Source organism: Scyliorhinus torazame, chromosome 25, assembly GCF_047496885.1.
Source record: "Scyliorhinus torazame isolate Kashiwa2021f chromosome 25, sScyTor2.1, whole genome shotgun sequence".
NCBI lineage: Eukaryota > Metazoa > Chordata > Chondrichthyes > Carcharhiniformes > Scyliorhinidae > Scyliorhinus > Scyliorhinus torazame.
The window spans coordinates 25,984,272-26,003,068 of NC_092731.1; the positions used below are offsets into that span (position 1 = coordinate 25,984,272).

The window sequence follows — 18,797 nt, forward strand, 5'->3', positions numbered from 1 at the left end:
TGAATGAATGAAATGAAAATTGCTTATTGTCACACGTAGGCTTCAAATGAAGTGACTGTGAAAAGCCCCTCGTCGCCACATTCCGGCGCTTGTTCGGGGAGGCTGTTACGGGAATTGAACCGTGCTGCTGGCCTGCCTTGGTCTGCTTTCAAAGCCAGCGATTTAGCCCAGTGTGCTAAACCAGCCCCGGGTGTGGCTTGGCGTTTTGCTGCCTTCAAAGGTGCTAGATGAAGGCTAGTTGTTGTTGAGCTGTGTTTCGAAACGCTCTGCAGCTGGCGGGGGGTGGGGGGCAGATAGTCAGCTGGGGAACCAACACAATGTGATTGATCTGTGCAGGGAAGCCTGAGCTGTAAGGTAGCCAGCAACGGAACAGCAGGTGTCCCCTATACTCTGAGCTTTATGGTATTCTTTAGCTGTCATTTCTCTCGGTGTAGTCAATTAATAATCTCACAGCACCGCCAGATCAACGCTTTTTTTTTTTAAACAACATGCTGCATTTTCTGACATCATTTTCTCCTGCTTGCTGGGCGCTGAAGCTTGTCGTTTCCACAGCAGGTTCTGTGGGAGTTTCCCCGAGGTTTCACGGAATCCCTGCACCGTTGAATGGCTGCTGCTGGAGGTTTCCAGGATTTTTTTCTCTCTCTCTTTCGCTCGCTCTCTCTCTCCGGTCAGGCTGTCTGATTTAATGGGAATTCCCCGAGTTAATGAAGGCTGTGCAACGAGGAATTCCTGATCTCACCCAGCCAGCTCCGTAAGGAAGGCTGAGGTGCCCCGGATCCAGCGGTTGACGTGCGGCTGAACACATCCTTCGCCAGGAATTTCCGGCGTCAGGAATTGCCCCCCCCCCACCCCCCAAAAGCCCCCAAGCCAACCTCGGGTCACCGGACGCTCCCCGATATTTCGTAAGTAAACCGATTGGCTGGGTGTTGGGAATGAGGAGGGGAGCAGTCGGAAGAGGAGAATTTCGAGCCCTGCCTTTCGGCACAGGCGTCCACCGGGGGGGCCGTGCGGGCGTCGAATGTTTAACCGTAGGACAACGGCAACCGCCCAGGGTGTGGGGGTGCGCGGAGGGAGTAAAACGGCGGCAGCTGTCGCAGGGCGCGAGCGAGCAAAATGTCGGGCGTATCCACGCGGGACGTGAGCTCAGGCGCAAGGGAGAAACGGGGATCAGATCCTGCGGAACGCCGAACCGTACCCCAATCCTCACTGAACAAAATGGTGGTGGGATGGAGAAGAGCTGCATCTTCCCTCGCCTTGTGGGGGGGGGGGGGGGTCATTGTTGGGGAGGAGGAGGGTGGTGGGGGGTGGGTGGGAAGGATGGTGGGGGGGGGGGAGGTGGTGGTGTGTGTGTGTGTGTGTGTGTGTGTGTGTGGGGGGGGGGGAGGTGGTGTGTGTGTGTGTGTGTGTGTGTGTGTGGGTGGGGGGGGGGTGCATTAAGAGTGAGCAGTTTGATCGGATCAAACAGCTCCTGGTGCAGTTGTTCAATGCGATGGTCCCTTCTGATCGATCCCCCCCCCCAACCGTGAAGGAGCTGGATTTGGAAGTCGGTCTAGCCCCCAGTGGGGGACTGGGTCTTCTTCTGATGGGGTGGGGTGGGGTGGGAGTGGGGGCTCTGCAGATGTATTCCCTCCTGCTTGCTTTTGGGAAATAGTGTAATTTGGTTTGTGAGCTGCTTAGAAATCTCCAGTCAGTTTGTACGCAAGAACCCAGAGTGTGTTTTGATTGATTCCAGTGTTCCTGGCTTCACTCACCGAGAGCTGATGAGGGTTAATTCTAGGGAGCACTGGGTCGATGGATCAGCTCTGGGCTACATTTGCATTCCGCCTGTCCTGCCTTGCTGGGCCCAGGGGAATGTGAGGGGAGCTGCTGGATCCAGGGGATGTTTGACTTCAGCGGGGGGACAAAATGGAGCGCGAGTTCCACCGACGTACCCGAGATAACAAATCTGTGTGGGTTCAGAATGGTCATCTGTTGCTGCCTGTCTGATTTCAATACTTGTGCGTCAAAATTACTGCCGTTAAATCCCACTGAATACACCCAACCCCAGTTCAGAATTCCTGTTAGAGGCTTCTCCCACCCTTTCTGATCCCCACCTCACCACCATTCCAGTCCCAATCATCCTCTCCATCCCAAACCCCCCTCCATCCCAAACACCACTCCACCCCCTCGAACCCAAACCCCGCTCCTCCCCCTCCATCCCAAACCCCACTCCACCCCCTCCATCCCAAACCCCGCTCCTCCCCCTCCATCCCAAACCCCACTCCACCCCCTCCATCCCAAACCCCACTCCACCCCCTAAATCCCAAACCCCACTCCAACTCCTCCATCCCAAACCCCACTCCATTCCCTCTATCCCAAACCACACTCCACCCCCTCCATCCCAAACCACACTCCACCCCCTCCATCCCAAACCCCACTCCACCCCATTCATCCCAAACCCCACTCCACCCCCTCCATCCCAAACCCCACTCCACCCGCTCCAGCCCAAACCCCACTCCACCCCCTCCATCCCAAACCCCACTCCAACTCCTCTATCCCAAACTACACTCCACCCCCTCCATCCCAAACCCCACTCCACCCCCATCCCAAACCCCACTCCACCCCCTCCATCCCAAACCCCCCCCATCCCAAACCCCACTCCACCCCCTCCATCCCGAACCCCCCTCCACCCCCTCCATCCCAAACCCCACTCCAACTCCTCTATCCCAAACTACACTCCACCCCCTCCATCCCAAACCCCACTCCACCCCCTCCATCCCAAACCCCACTCCACCCCCTCCATCCCAAACCCCACTCCACCCGCTCCAGCCCAAACCCCACTCCACCCCCTCCATCCCAAACCCCACTCCACCCCCTCCATCCCAAACCCCAATCCACCCCCTCCATCCCAAACCCCACTCCACCCCCATCCCAAACCCCACTCCACCCCCTCCATCCCAAACCCCCCCCATCCCAAACCCCACTCCACCCCCTCCATCCCGAACCCCCCTCCACCCCCTCCATCCCAAACCCCACTCCAACTCCTCTATCCCAAACTACACTCCACCCCCTCCATCCCAAACCCCACTCCACCCCCTCCATCCCAAACCCCACTCCACCCCCTCCATCCCAAACCCCACTCCACCCCCTCCATCCCAAACCCGCCTCCATCCCAAACCCCATTCCACCCCCTCCATCCCAAACCCCACACCAGCCCCTCCATCCCAAGCCCCACTCCACCCCCTCCATCCCAAACCCCACTCCACCCCCTCCATCCCAAACCCCACTCCACCCCCTCCATCCCAAACCCCCCTCCATCCCAAACCCCCCTCCATCCCAAACCCCACTCCACCCCCTCCATCCCAAACCCCACTCCACCCCCCTCCATCGCAAACCCCACTCCACCCCTCCATCCCAAACCCCATGCCACCCCATCCATCCCAAACCCCACTCCACACCCTACATCCCAAACCCCAGTCAACCCCCTCCATCCCAAACCCCACTCCACCCCCTCCATCCCAAACCCCACACCACCCCTTCATCCCAAATCCCACTCCACCCCCTCCATCCCAAACCCCACTCCACCCCCTCCATCCCAAACCCCACTCCACCCCCATCATCCCAAACCCCACTCCACCCCTCCATCCCAAACCCCACTCCACACCCTCCATCCCAAACCCCACTCAACCCCGTCCATCGCAAACCCCACTTCATCCCCTCTATCCCAGACCCCACTCCAAGTCCTCTATCCCAAACCCCACTCCACCCCCTCCATCCCAAACCCCACTCCACCCCCTCCATCCCAAACCCCACTCCACCCCCTCCATCCCAAACCCCACTCCACCCCCTCCATCGCAAACCCCACTTCACCCCCTCTATCCCAAACCCCACTCCAAGTCCTCTATCCCAAACCCCACTCCACCCCCTCCATCGCAAACCTCACTCCACCCCCTCCATCGCAAACCCCACTCCACCCCCTCCATCCCAAACCCCACTCAACCCCGTCCATCGCAAACCCCACTTCATCCCCTCTATCCCAGACCCCACTCCAAGTCCTCTATCCCAAACCCCACTCCACCCCCTCCATCCCAAACTCCACTCCACCCCCTCTGTCCCAAACCCCACTCCAACTCCTCCATCCCAAACCCCACTCCAACTCCTCTATCCCAAACCTCACTCCTCCCCATCCATCCCAAACCCCACTCCATTCCCTCTATCCCAAACCCCACTCCAACTCCTCCATCCGAAACCCCACTCCATTCCCTCTATCCCAAACCCCACTCCAACTCATCCATCCCAAACCCCACTCCACCCCCTAAATCCCAAACCCCACTCCATTCCCTCTATCCAAAACCACACTCCAACTCCTCCATCCCAAACCCCACTCCATTCCCTCTATCCCAAACCACACTCCACCCCCTCCATCCCAAACCACACTCCACCCCCTCCATCCCAAACCCCCCTCCCTTCCCAAACCCCACTCCACCCCCTCCATCCCAAACCCCACTCCACCCCCTCCATCCCAAACCCCACTCCACCCCATCCATCCCAAACCCCACTCCACCCCCTTCATCCCAAACCCCACTCCACCCCCTCCATCCCAAACCCCACTCCACCCCCTCCATCCCAAACCCCACTCCACCCCCTCCAGCCCAAACCCCACTCCACCCCCTCCATCCCAAACCCCACTCCACCCCCTCCATCCCAAACCCCAATCCACCCCCTCCATCCCAAACCCCACTCCACCCCCTCCATCCCAAACCCCAATCCACCCCCTCCATCCCAAACCCCACTCCACCCCCTCCATCCCAAACCCCACTCCACCCCCTCCATCCCAAACCCCACTCCACCCGCTCCAGCCCAAACCCCACTCCACCCCCTCCATCCCAAACCCCACTCCACCCCCTCCATCCCAAACCCCAATCCACCCCCTCCATCCCAAACCCCACTCCACCCCCATCCCAAACCCCACTCCACCCCCTCCATCCCAAACCCCCCCCATCCCAAACCCCACTCCACCCCCTCCATCCCGAACCCCCCTCCACCCCCTCCATCCCAAACCCCACTCCAACTCCTCTATCCCAAACTACACTCCACCCCCTCCATCCCAAACCCCACTCCACCCCCTCCATCCCAAACCCCACTCCACCCCCTCCATCCCAAACCCCACTCCACCCCCTCCATCCCAAACCCGCCTCCATCCCAAACCCCATTCCACCCCCTCCATCCCAAACCCCACACCAGCCCCTCCATCCCAAGCCCCACTCCACCCCCTCCATCCCAAACCCCACTCCACCCCCTCCATCCCAAACCCCACTCCACCCCCTCCACCCCCTCCATCCCAAACCCCCCTCCATCCCAAACCCCCCTCCATCCCAAACCCCCCTCCATCCCAAACCCCACTCCACCCCCTCCATCCCAAACCCCACTCCACCCACTCCATCGCAAACCCCATTCCACCTCCTCCATCCCAAACCCCACTCCACCCCCCTCCATCTCAAACCCCACTCCACCCCTCCATCCCAAACCCCATGCCACCCCATCCATCCCAAACCCCACTCCACACCCTACATCCCAAACCCCAGTCAACCCCCTCCATCCCAAACCCCACTCCACCCCCTCCATCCCAAACCCCACTCCACCCCTTCATCCCAAATCCCACTCCACCCCCTCCATCCCAAACCCCACTCCACCCCCTCCATCCCAAACCCCACTCCACCCCCATCATCCCAAACCCCACTCCACCCCTCCATCCCAAACCCCACTCCACACCCTCCATCCCAAACCCCACTCCACCCCCTCCATCCCAAACCCCACTCCACCCCCTCCATCCCAAACCCCACTCCACCCCCTCCATCGCAAACCCCACTTCACCCCCTCTATCCCAAACCCCACTCCAAGTCCTCTATCCCAAACCCCACTCCACCCCCTCCATCGCAAACCTCACTCCACCCCCTCCATCGCAAACCCCACTCCACCCCCTCCATCCCAAACCCCACTCAACCCCGTCCATCGCAAACCCCACTTCATCCCCTCTATCCCAGACCCCACTCCAAGTCCTCTATCCCAAACCCCACTCCACCCCCTCCATCCCAAACTCCACTCCACCCCCTCTGTCCCAAACCCCACTCCAACTCCTCCATCCCAAACCCCACTCCAACTCCTCTATCCCAAACCTCACTCCTCCCCATCCATCCCAAACCCCACTCCATTCCCTCTATCCCAAACCCCACTCCAACTCCTCCATCCGAAACCCCACTCCATTCCCTCTATCCCAAACCCCACTCCAACTCATCCATCCCAAACCCCACTCCACCCCCTAAATCCCAAACCCCACTCCATTCCCTCTATCCAAAACCACACTCCAACTCCTCCATCCCAAACCCCACTCCATTCCCTCTATCCCAAACCACACTCCACCCCCTCCATCCCAAACCACACTCCACCCCCTCCATCCCAAACCCCCCTCCCTTCCCAAACCCCACTCCACCCCCTCCATCCCAAACCCCACTCCACCCCCTCCATCCCAAACCCCACTCCACCCCATCCATCCCAAACCCCACTCCATCCCCTTCATCCCAAACCCCACTCCACCCCCTCCATCCCAAACCCCACTCCACCCCCTCCATCCCAAACCCCACTCCACCCCCTCCAGCCCAAACCCCACTCCACCCCCTCCATCCCAAACCCCACTCCACCCCCTCCATCCCAAACCCCAATCCACCCCCTCCATCCCAAACCCCACTCCACCCCCTCCATCCCAAACCCCAATCCACCCCCTCCATCCCAAACCCCACTCCTCCCCCTCCAACCCAAACCCCACTCCACCCCCTCCATCCCAAACCCCACTCCACCCCCTCCATCCCAAACCCGCCTCCATCCCAAACCCCATTCCACCCCCTCCATCCCAAACCCCACTCCACCCCCTCCATCCCAAACCCCACTCCACCCCCTCCATCCCAAACCCCCCTCCATCCCAAACCCCCCTCCATCCCAAACCCCACTCCACCCCCTCCATCCCAAACCCCACTCCACCCACTCCATCGCAAACCCCATTCCACCCCCTCCATCCCAAACCCCACTCCACACCCTCCATCCCAAACCCCATTCCACCCCCTCCATCCCAAACCCCACTCCACCCCCCTCCATCTCAAACCCCACTCCACCCCTCCATCCCACACCCCATTCCACCCCATCCATCCCAAACCCCACTCCACACCCTCCATCCCAAACCCCAGTCAACCCCCTCCATCCCAAACCCCACTCCACCCACTCCACCCCTTCATCCCAAATCCCACTCCACCCCCTCCATCCCAAACCCCACTCCACCCCTCCATCCCAAACTCCCCTCCATCCCAAACCCCACTCCACCCCCTCCATCCCAAACCGCACTCCACTCCCTCCATCGCAATCCCCACTCCACCCCCTCCATCCCAAACCCCACTCCACCCCCTCCATCCCAAACCACACTCCACCCCCTCCCTCCCAAACCCCCCCTCCATCCCAAACCCCACTCCACCCCCTCCATCCAAAACCCCACTCCATCCCCTCCATCCCAAACCCCATTCCACCCCCTCCATCCCAAACCCCACTCCACCCCCTCCATCCCAAACCCCACTGCACCCCTCCATCCCAAACCCCATTCCACCCCCTCCATCCCAAATCCCATTCCACCCCCTCCATCCCAAACCCCATTCCACCCCATCCATCCCAAACCCCACTCCACCCCCTCCATTCCAAACCCCACTCCACCCCCTCCATCCCAAATCCCATTCCACCCCCTCCATCCCAAACCCCACTCCACCCCCTCCATCCCCAACCCCACTCCACCCCCTCCATTCCAAACCCCACTCCACCCCCTCCATCCCAAATCCCATTCCACCCCCTCCATCCCAAACCCCACTCCACCCCCTCCATCCCCAACCCCACTCCACCCTCTCCATCCCAAACCCCGCTCCACCCCCTCCATCCCAAACCCCACTCCAACTCCTCTATCCCGAACCCCACTCCATTCCCGCTATCCCAAACCCCACTCCGCCTCATCTATCCCAAACCCCACTCCATCCTTCTATCACGATCCCCACTCCATTCCCTCTATCCCGAACCCCATTCCATCCCATTTCCCCGCCCTGTCCGAATTTTCTGCCCGTTCCTCGGTCCTGTCCCTGTCTCGACTCTCACCCCAATCTCGACCCAGATCTCTGTTCGAGGCCCCCCCAATTCGGACCATGCTCCCATCCCGTTCCTGAGCCCTGTGCCCCACCCCATTCCCCCTATCCTGACTCCCCCGCCCATACCTGTCTCCACCTCGTGCCTCATTCTGCCCAATGAGCTATTTTTCAAGTACCGTGGGGGTGATACAGTGTTGAAAATTGCAGCAGGCAGTTTTGCCGTCTCTGTTGGAACGTTGATGATGTAGTGCCCAATTTGTACACCGCAAGCTCCCACAATGTGGGAGATCTTGTGGGGCAGTGGGTTAGCCTCCCTGCCTCTGAGCCGGAAGCTCCCGGTACGGGTCCCACCCCAAGACTTGGCGACCAAGGGAGGTGCGTTCGTAATGCGGCCAAACAGGTCGAGTGCGCCAACCTGCAAATCCTTCCCAACACGTCAATGGCGGGTGGGGTCATGGAATCTACAGAATAGAAGGAGGCTATTCGGCCCACTGAGTCTGAACCGGCTCTTGGAAAGAGCATCCTACTTAACCCCACCCTCCACTCTATCCTCATAATCCTGCAACCCCATCTAACCTGAGAGCAATTTATCACGGCCAGTCCACCTAACCCGCACATCTTTGGACTGTGGGAGGAAACCGGAGCACCCGGAGGAAACCCACGCAGACACGGGGAGGATGTGCAGACTCCGCACAGACAGTGACTCAAGCTGGGAATCGAACCTGGGACCCTGGCGCTAGGAAGCCGTAGTGCTAACCACTATGCTACAGAGCTGCCCTCGGTGTGGAGTTACGCCCCCTCAAGCTATAAGCCTCTGGCGACAGACTAGCGACCTGCTCCGGGAATGGTAGCCATGGAAACGAGATCCTTACGCTGCAGAAGGTGGCCAGCACCGGCCCTTTGAAGAACATTCCACCCAGGCTCACTCTCTTGCCTTTTACGTGTAACCTTGCATATTCTTTCTTTCCAGATAGCAATCAAATTCCCTTTTGAATACCGCAATTTAACCTGCCTCCACCACACCCTCAGGAAGTTTGTTACAGACTCCAACCACATTCCGGGTGAAAAAATGTTTCCTCCTATCACTTCTCTTTTTGAATCTGTGACGTCTCGTGATGTAGTCTAGTGAGGGAACAGTTTCTATTGAGGGACCAGGACTATTACCCTGTCCATACCGCTCACCCACAGGACAATACAAACACTCCCAGGGCAGGACATATGCTCCTCGTACAATACATACACTCCCAGGGCAATACATACACTCCCAGGACAATGCATATACTCCCAGGGCAATACATACACTCCCAGGACAATACATACACTCCCAGGACAATACATACACTCCCAGGACAATACATACACTCCCAGGACAATACATACACTCCCAGGACAATACATACACTCCCAGGGCAATACATACACTCCCAGGACAATACATACACTCCCAGGGCAATACATACACTCCCAGGGCAATATATACACTCCCAGGGCAATACATACACTCCCAGGGCAATACATACACTCCCAGGGCAATACATTTACTCCCAGGACAATGCATACACTCCCAGGACAATACATACACTCCCAGGGCAATACATACACTCCCAGGGCAATACATACACTCCCAGGGCAATACATACACTCCCAGGACAATACATTTACTCCCAGGACAATAATACATGCTCAGGTCGACTTCCGGGTGCGGCGATGACCAGCTAAGTCGCACGTTTCGGCACCTCCCGTTTTAACGGACTTTTGGGCTCTTATCGGGAGCCCCAACGGCAATTTCCGAAGGCTAAACCCACTGTGAGGCGACATAGAAGGGAGTCCCCCCGGATGTGAATGGACAGAAGAGATAATAGTGGCCAGATTGCGGAGGATCCTCTGGAGCAGCGGCAAAGAAGGGAAGTGAGAAGCAAGATGGCGGCGGAGGGAGGCCAGTTGGTATGGGGCCTGGAACAGCAGGAGTTCCTCCGGCGATGTGTGGAGGAGCTCAAGAAGGAGGTGCTGGCGCCAATGCTGCAGGCGATTGAGGGGTTAAAGGAGGCGCAGAAGACCCAAGAGATGGAGCTCCGTGGAGTGAAGGCAAAAGCTGCCGAAAATGAGGAGGAGATACAGGGCTTGGTGGCGAAGACAGAGACCCACGAGGCACTGCATAAGAGGTGTATGGAGAGACTGGAAGCCCTGGAAAATAGCTCGAGGAGGAAGAACTTAAAAATCTTGGGTCTTCCCGAAGGGGCAGAGGGAGCGGACGTTGGGGCGTATGTGAGCACGATGCTCCATACCTTAATGGGAGCTGAGGCCCCAACGGGCCCCCTGGGAGTGGAGGGAGCGTATCGAGTCCTCGTGAGAAGACCAAAGGCAGGAGAAATACCTCGAGCAATAGTGGTGAGGTTCCACCGCTACAAGGACAGGGAGATGGTCCTGAGATGGGCAAAAAAGACACGGAGCAGCAGGTGGGAGAACGCGGTGATCCGCGTGTATCAGGATTGGAGTGCGGAGGTGGCGAGAAGGAGGCCGAGTTTCAATCGGGCCAAGGCGGTGCTCCACAAGAGGAAAGTGAAGTTCGGAATGTTGCAGCCGGCAAGACTGTGGGTTACACACCAGGGTAAACACCACTACTTCGAGACGGCAGAGGAGGCGTGGACATTTATTGAAGAGGAGAAGTTGGACTAGATTGGAGAAAGAGTGTTTGAAATGAAGTAGTGAGGTGGTGGCAAGGGACTGTGAATCAGATGGGGGAAAATTTTCTTTCCCCTCCAAAGGGAGGGGGGACACGAAGAAATGTGGGCGCCGGTGGGGAAGGGGAGGGGGAAGGAGAGACGGAGCTGCACCATCAGGGGCAGGGCCGAGAGGGAAGCGCGGGCTTTGTTCCCGCGCAATGGAAATTGTGGCGGGAAAAGGGGGCGCAGGAAGGAGGGGGCCTCACATGATGTGAGGCTAAGGATAAACGGGGGAAGCCGAGGTCAGCCAGAGTTTGCTGACTTCCGGAAGCAATATGGGGGAGCAACTAAGCTAGAGAGGGATCTAGCGGGGGGGGGTGGGGGGGGGGGGGGGGGGTGTTAACTGGGTTGCTGCTGCTAAGGGGAAGGGGGAGCTGTTACGGGATGGGATGGTCAGGACGGGAGGGCGCCGTCGGGGGGATAAGCGGGTGCGTGGGAACCGGGTGAGGAGCTGGTCTAAAAAAGGGGATGGCTAGTCGACGACGTAAAGAGCCCCCCAACCCGGTTGATCACGTAGAACGTGAGAGGGTTGAATGGGCCGATTAAGAGGGCAAGGGTACTTGCGCACCTAAAGAAGCTAAAGGCAGACGTGGTCATGCTTCAGGAGACGCACCTGAAACTGGCGGATCAGATCAGATTAAGAAAAGGATGGGTGGGACAGGTATTCCACTCGGGCTTGGATGCGAAAAATAGAGGGGTGGGGAAACGGGTATTGTTTGAGACGAAGACCATAGTGGCGGACAGTCGGGGTAGATACGTGATGGTGAGTGGCAGATTGCAAGGTGAGGCGGTGGTGCTGGTGAATGTATATGCCCCGAACTGGGATGACGCGAAGTTTATGAAGCGTATGTTGGGGCGTATCCCGGACCTGGAGATGGGAAAGTTGGTAATGGGGGGGGACCTTCAACACGGTGCTGGACCCAGGGCTGGACCGGTCCAGATCTAGGACCGGGAGGAGGCCGGCAGCGGCCAAGGTGCTTAAGGGCTTTATGGAGCAGATGGGAGGAGTGGATCCCTGGAGATTTACTAGGCCAAGGAGTAAAGAGTTTTCCTTCTTCTCCCATGTCCACAAAGTGTACTCCCGGATAGACTTCTTTGTCCTGGGAAGGGTGCTGATCCCGAAGGTGGCAGGAACGGAGTATTCGGCTGTAGCCATTTCGGACCATGCCCCACATTGGGTAGATCTGGAAGTAGGAGAGGAAAAGGAGCAGCGCCCACTCTGGAGATTAGATATGGGACTGTTGGCGGACGAGGGGTTATGTGTAAGGGTGAGGGGATGTATTGAAAGGTACCTAGAGATTAATGATGACGGAGAGGTCCAGGTGGGAGTGGTCTGGGAGGCGCTGAAGGCGGTGGTTAGAGGGGAGCTGATCTCCATAAGGGCCCATAAGGGGAAACAAGAGGGTAAAGAAAGGGAGAGATTGTTGAGGGAGATTTTGAGGGTGGATAGGCAATATGCGGAGGCTCCAGATGAAGGGCTATACAGGGAAAGACGGAGATTGCACACGGACTTTGACTTGTTGACCACGGGTAAGGCGGAGGCACAATGGAGGAAGGCACAGGGTGTGCAGTATGAATATGGAGAAAAGGCGAGCCGGCTGCTGGCCCAACAACTTAGGAAGAGGGGGGCGGCAAGAGAGATCGGAGGGGTTAGAGACGAGGAGGGAAAGATGGAACGGGGAGCGGAGAGGGTGAACGGGGTGTTTAAGGTATTTTACGAGAGGCTATATAAGGCTCAACCCTGGAAGGGAAAGAGGGAATGATGCGTTTCCTAGACCAGCTGGAGTTCCCGAAGGTTGAGGAACAGGAGATGACAGGACTGGGAGCGCAGATTGAGGTGGAGGAGGTGGTAAAAGGAATTGGGAACATGCAGGCAGGGAAGGCCCCGGGACCAGATGGGTTCCCGGTGGAGTTCTATAGGAAATACGTGGACCTGCTGGCCCCACTTCTGACGAGAACCTTTAATGAGGCGAGGGAAAGGGGGACACTACCCCCGACGATGTCGGAGGCGACGATATCGCTGATCCTGAAAAGAGACAAAGACCCGCTGCAGTGCGGGTCAGACAGGCCTATTTCCCTCTTGAACGTAGATGCCAAGCTTTTGGCCAAGGTGCTGGCCATGAGGATAGAGGACTGTGTCCCTGGGGTGGTGAATGATGATCAAACGGGGTTTGTTAAAGGGAGGCAATTGAATGCTAATATACGGAGGCTGCTGGGGGTGATGATGATGCCCTCACCGGAGGGGGAGGCGGAGATAGTGGTGGCGATGGATGCAGAGAAAGCATTTGATAGAGTGGAGTGGGACTACCTGTGGGAAGTGTTGAGGAGATTTGGATTTGGAGAGGGGTTCATTAGATGGGTTCAGCTCCTGTACAGGGCCCCGGTGGCAAGTGTGATTACAAATAGGCAACGATCTGACCACTTCCGACTATATAGGGGTACAAGACAGGGATGTCCCCTGTCCCCGTTACTGTTTGCGTTGGCAATTGAGCCACTGGCCATAGCGCTGAGGGGCTCTAGGAAGTGGAGGGGGATACTTAGAGGAGGAGAAGAGCATCGGGTGTCATTATACGCGGATGAATTGTTGTATGTCGCGGACCCAGTGGAGGGGATGCCTGAGATAATGCAGACACTCGGAGTTTGGAGGATTTTCAGGATATAAATTGAATATGGGGAAGAGTGAACTGTTTGTGATGCACCCCGGGGAACAGGGCAGGGGAATAGACGATTTACCGTTGATGAGGGTAACAAGAGATTTCCGGTATTTAGGGATCCAGGTGGCCAGGAACTGGGGAACCTTGCATAAGCTTAACTTGGCACGACTGGTAGAGCAGATGGAAGAGGACTTTAGGAGGTGGGACATGGTGCCCGTGTCATTGGCGGGCAGGGTGCAGGCAGTTAAAATGGTGGTCCTTCCGAGGTTTCTTTTTTTGTTCCAGTGCCTCCCTGTACTGATTACAAAGGCCTTTTTTAAGAAGGTGGACAAGAGTATTATGAGCTTTGTGTGGGCTGGAAAGACCCCAAGAGTAAAGAGGGGGTTCCTGCAGCGCAGTAGGGACAGAGGGGGACTGGCACTGCCGAGTCTAAGTGATTATTATTGGGCCGCCAACGTGTCAATGATATGTAAGTGGATGAGGGAAGGGGAAGGAGCGGCGTGGAAAAGACTGGAGATGGCGTCCTGTAGGGGAACTAGCCTAAAAGCACTGGCGACGGCGCCGTTGCCGTTCTCCCCGAAAAAATACACCACAAACCCAGTGGTGGTGGCAACTCTGAAAATTTGGGGGCAGTGGAGTGACGGGTGCTTCAGTGTGGTCCCCGATAAGGAACAACCATAGGTTCGTCCCGGGAAAGATAGATGGGGGATTTAAATCTTGGCAGCGAGCAGGAATTGCGAAATTGAAGGACTTGTTTTTAGACGGGACGTTCGCGAGTCTGGGAGCACTGACAGAAAAATATGGGTTGCCACCTGGGAATGCATTTCGCTACATGCAAGTGAGGGCATTTGTGAGGCAACAGGTGAGGGAATTTCCGCAGCTCCCGGCGCAAGAGATCCAGGGCAGACACTCACTGCACAGGGCAGACACTCACTGGACACTGCAGACACACACTGGACAGTGCGCACACTCACTGGACAGTGCAGACACTCACTGGACAGTGCAGACACTCACTGGACAGTGCGCGCACTGACTGGACAGTACACACACTCACTGGACAGTGCAGACACTCACTGGACAGTGCAGACACTCACTGGACAGTGCAGACACTCACTGGACAGGGCAGACACTCACTGGACACTGCAGACACACACTGGACAGTGCGCACACTCACTGGACAGTGCAGACACACACTGGACAGTGCGCACACTCACTGGACAGTGCAGACACTCACTGGACAGTGCAGACACTCACTGGACAGTGCAGACACTCACTGGACAGTGCGCACACTCACTGGACAGTGCGCACACTCACTGGACAGTGCAGACACTCACTGGACAGTGCAGACACTCACTGGACAGTGCAGACACTCACTGGACAGTGCGCACACTCACTGTACAGTGCGCACACTCACTGGACAGTGCAGACACTCACTGGACAGTGCGCACACTCACTGGACAGTGCGCACACTCACTGGACAGTGCAGACACTCACTGGACAGTGCAGACACTCACTGGACAGGGCAGATACTCACTGGACAGGGCAGACACTCACTGGGCAGTGCAGACACTCACTGGACAGTGCACACACTCACTGGACAGTGCAGACACTCACTGGACAGGGCAGACACTCACTGGACAGGGCAGACACTCACTGGACAGGGCAGATACTCACTGGGCAGGGCAGACACTCACCGGACAGTGCACACACTCACTGGACAGTGCACACACTCACTGGACAGTGCAGACACTCACTGGACACTGCACACACTCACTGGACAGTGCAGACACTCACTGGACACTGAAGACACTCACTGGACAGTGCACGCACTCACTGGACACTACAGACACTCACTGGACAGTGCAGACACTCACTGGACAGTGCAGACACTCACTGGACAGTGCAGACACTCACTGGACAGTGCACACACTCACTGGACAGTGCACACACTAACTGGACAGTGCACACACTAACTGGACAGTGCACACACTCACTGGACAGTGCAGACACTCACTGGACAGTGCAGACACTCACTGGACAGTGCAGACACTCACTGGACAGTGCAGACACTCACTGGACAGTGCAGACACTCACTGGACAGTGCAGACACTCACTGGACAGTGCAGACACTCACTGGACAGTGCAGACACTCTCTGGACAGTGCAGACACTCACTGGACAGTGCAGACACTCACTGGACACTGCAGACACTCACTGGACAGTGCAGACACTCACTGGACAGTGCGCACACTCACTGGACAGTGCAGAAACTCACTGGACAGTGCACACACTCACTGGACAGTGCGCACACTGACTGGACAGTGCGCACACTCACTGGACAGTGCAGACACTCACTGGACAGTGCACACACTCACTGGACAGTGCAGACACTCACTGGACAGGGCAGATACTCACTGGACAGGGCAGACACTCACTGGGCAGTGCAGACACTCACTGGACAGTGCACACACTCACTGGACAGTGCAGACACTCACTGGACAGGGCAGACACTCACTGGACAGGGCAGACACTCACTGGACAGGGCAGATACTCACTGGGCAGGGCAGACACTCACCGGACAGTGCACACACTCACTGGACAGTGCACACACTCACTGGACAGTGCAGACACTCACTGGACACTGCACACACTCACTGGACAGTGCAGACACTCACTGGACACTGAAGACACTCACTGGACAGTGCACGCACTCACTGGACACTACAGACACTCACTGGACAGTGCAGACACTCACTGGACAGTGCAGACACTCACTGGACAGTGCAGACACTCACTGGACAGTGCAGACACTCACTGGACAGTGCAGACACTCACTGGACAGTGCAGACACTCTCTGGACAGTGCAGACACTCACTGGACAGTGCAGACACTCACTGGACACTGCAGACACTCACTGGACAGTGCAGACACTCACTGGACAGTGCGCACACTCACTGGACAGTGCAGAAACTCACTGGACAGTGCACACACTCACTGGACAGTGCGCACACTGACTGGACAGTGCGCACACTCACTGGACAGTGCAGACACTCACTGGACAGTGCACACACTCACTGGACAGTGCGCACACTCACTGGACAGTGCAGACACTCACTGGACAGTGCAGACACTCACTGGACAGGGCAGATACTCACTGGACAGGGCAGACACTCACTGGGCAGTGCAGACACTCACTGGACAGTGCACACACTCACTGGACAGTGCAGACACTCACTGGACAGGGCAGACACTCACTGGACAGGGCAGACACTCACTGGACAGGGCAGATACTCACTGGGCAGGGCAGACACTCACCGGACAGTGCACACACTCACTGGACAGTGCACACACTCACTGGACAGTGCAGACACTCACTGGACACTGCACACACTCACTGGACAGTGCAGACACTCACTGGACACTGAAGACACTCACTGGACAGTGCACGCACTCACTGGACACTACAGACACTCACTGGACAGTGCAGACACTCACTGGACAGTGCAGACTCTCACTGGACAGTGCAGACACTCACTGGACAGTGCACACACTCACTGGACAGTGCACACACTAACTGGACAGTGCACACACTAACTGGACAGTGCACACACTCACTGGACAGTGCAGACACTCACTGGACAGTGCAGACACTCACTGGACAGTGCAGACACTCACTGGACAGTGCAGACACTCACTGGACAGTGCAGACACTCACTGGACAGTGCAGACACTCACTGGACAGTGCAGACACTCTCTGGACATTGCAGACACTCACTGGACAGTGCAGACACTCACTGGACACTGCAGACACTCACTGGACAGTGCAGACACTCACTGGACAGTGCGCACACTCACTGGACAGTGCAGAAACTCACTGGACAGTGCACACACTCACTGGACAGTGCGCACACTGACTGGACAGTGCGCACACTCACTGGACAGTGCAGACACTCACTGGACAGTGCAGACACTCACTGGACAGTGCAGACACTCACTGGACAGTGCAGACACTCACTGGACACTACAGACACTCACTGGACAGTGCAGACACTCACTGGACAGTGCAGACACTCACTGGACAGTGCACACACTCACTGGACAGTGCACACACTCACTGGACAGTGCACACACTCACTGGACAGTGCACACACTCACTGGACAGTGCACACACTCACTGGACAGTACACACACTCACTGGACAGTGCAGACACACCGGACAGTGCACACACTCACTGGACACTGCAGACACTCACTGGACAGTGCAGACACTCACTGGACAGTGCAGACACTCACTGGACAGGGCAGACACACCGGAGAGTGCAGGCCCTCACTGGACGGTGCACACACTCACTGGACGGTGCACACACTCACTGGACGGTGCACACACTCACCGGACAGGGCACACACTCACTGGACAGTGCAGACACTCACTGGACAGAGCAGACACTCACTGGACAGAGCAGACACTCACTGGACAGAGCAGACACTCACTGGACAGAGCAGACACTCACCGGACAGAGCAGACACTCACCGGACAGTGCAGACACTCACCGGACAGTGCACGCACTCACCGGACAGTGCAGGCACTCACTGGACAGTGCAGACACTCACTGGACACTGCACACACTCACTGGACAGTGCAGACACTCACTGGACACTGCAGACACTCACTGGACAGTGCACACACTCACTGGACACTGCAGACACTCACTGGACACTACAGACACTCACTGGACAGTGCAGACACTCACTGGACAGGGCAGACACTCACTGGACAGTGCAGACACTCACTGGACAGTGCACACACTCACTGGACAGTGCACACACTCACTGGACAGTGCACACACTCACTGGACAGTGCAGACACACCGGACAGTGCACACACTCACTGGACAGTGCACACACTCACTGGACAGTGCACACACTCACTGGACAGTGCACACTCACTGGACAGTGCACACTCACTGGACAGTGCACACTCACTGGACAGTGCACACACTCACTGGACAGTGCAGACACTCACCGGACAGTGCACACACTCACCGGACAGTGCACACACTCACCGGACAGTGCACACACTCACCGGACAGTGCACACACTCACTGGACAGTGCACACACCCACTGGACAGTGCACACACTCACTGGACAGTGCACCCACTCAACGGACAGTGCACCCACTCACCGGACAGTGCACACACTCACCGGACAGTGCACACACTCACCGGACAGTGCACACACTCACTTGACAGTGCAGACACTCACTGGACAGG

General features: G+C 57.3%; 1 protein-coding gene across 4 annotated transcripts in view; it reads left to right on the forward strand.

The window, feature by feature from the left end:
- Nucleotides 1–18,797, forward strand: part of LOC140402444 (sodium/calcium exchanger 3-like) — a 532,474-nt gene that overhangs the window by 102,765 nt on the left and 410,912 nt on the right. Inside the window, exon 1 of one of the 4 annotated variants that reach the window (XM_072490230.1) lies at nucleotides 368–902. The exons of the other annotated variants lie outside the window; for them this stretch is intronic. The gene's annotated coding sequence lies outside the window, so the exon portion shown is untranslated. Of the gene's footprint in view, nucleotides 1–367; nucleotides 903–18,797 lie in introns of those variants that run through there. 4 annotated transcript variants of the gene reach the window in all.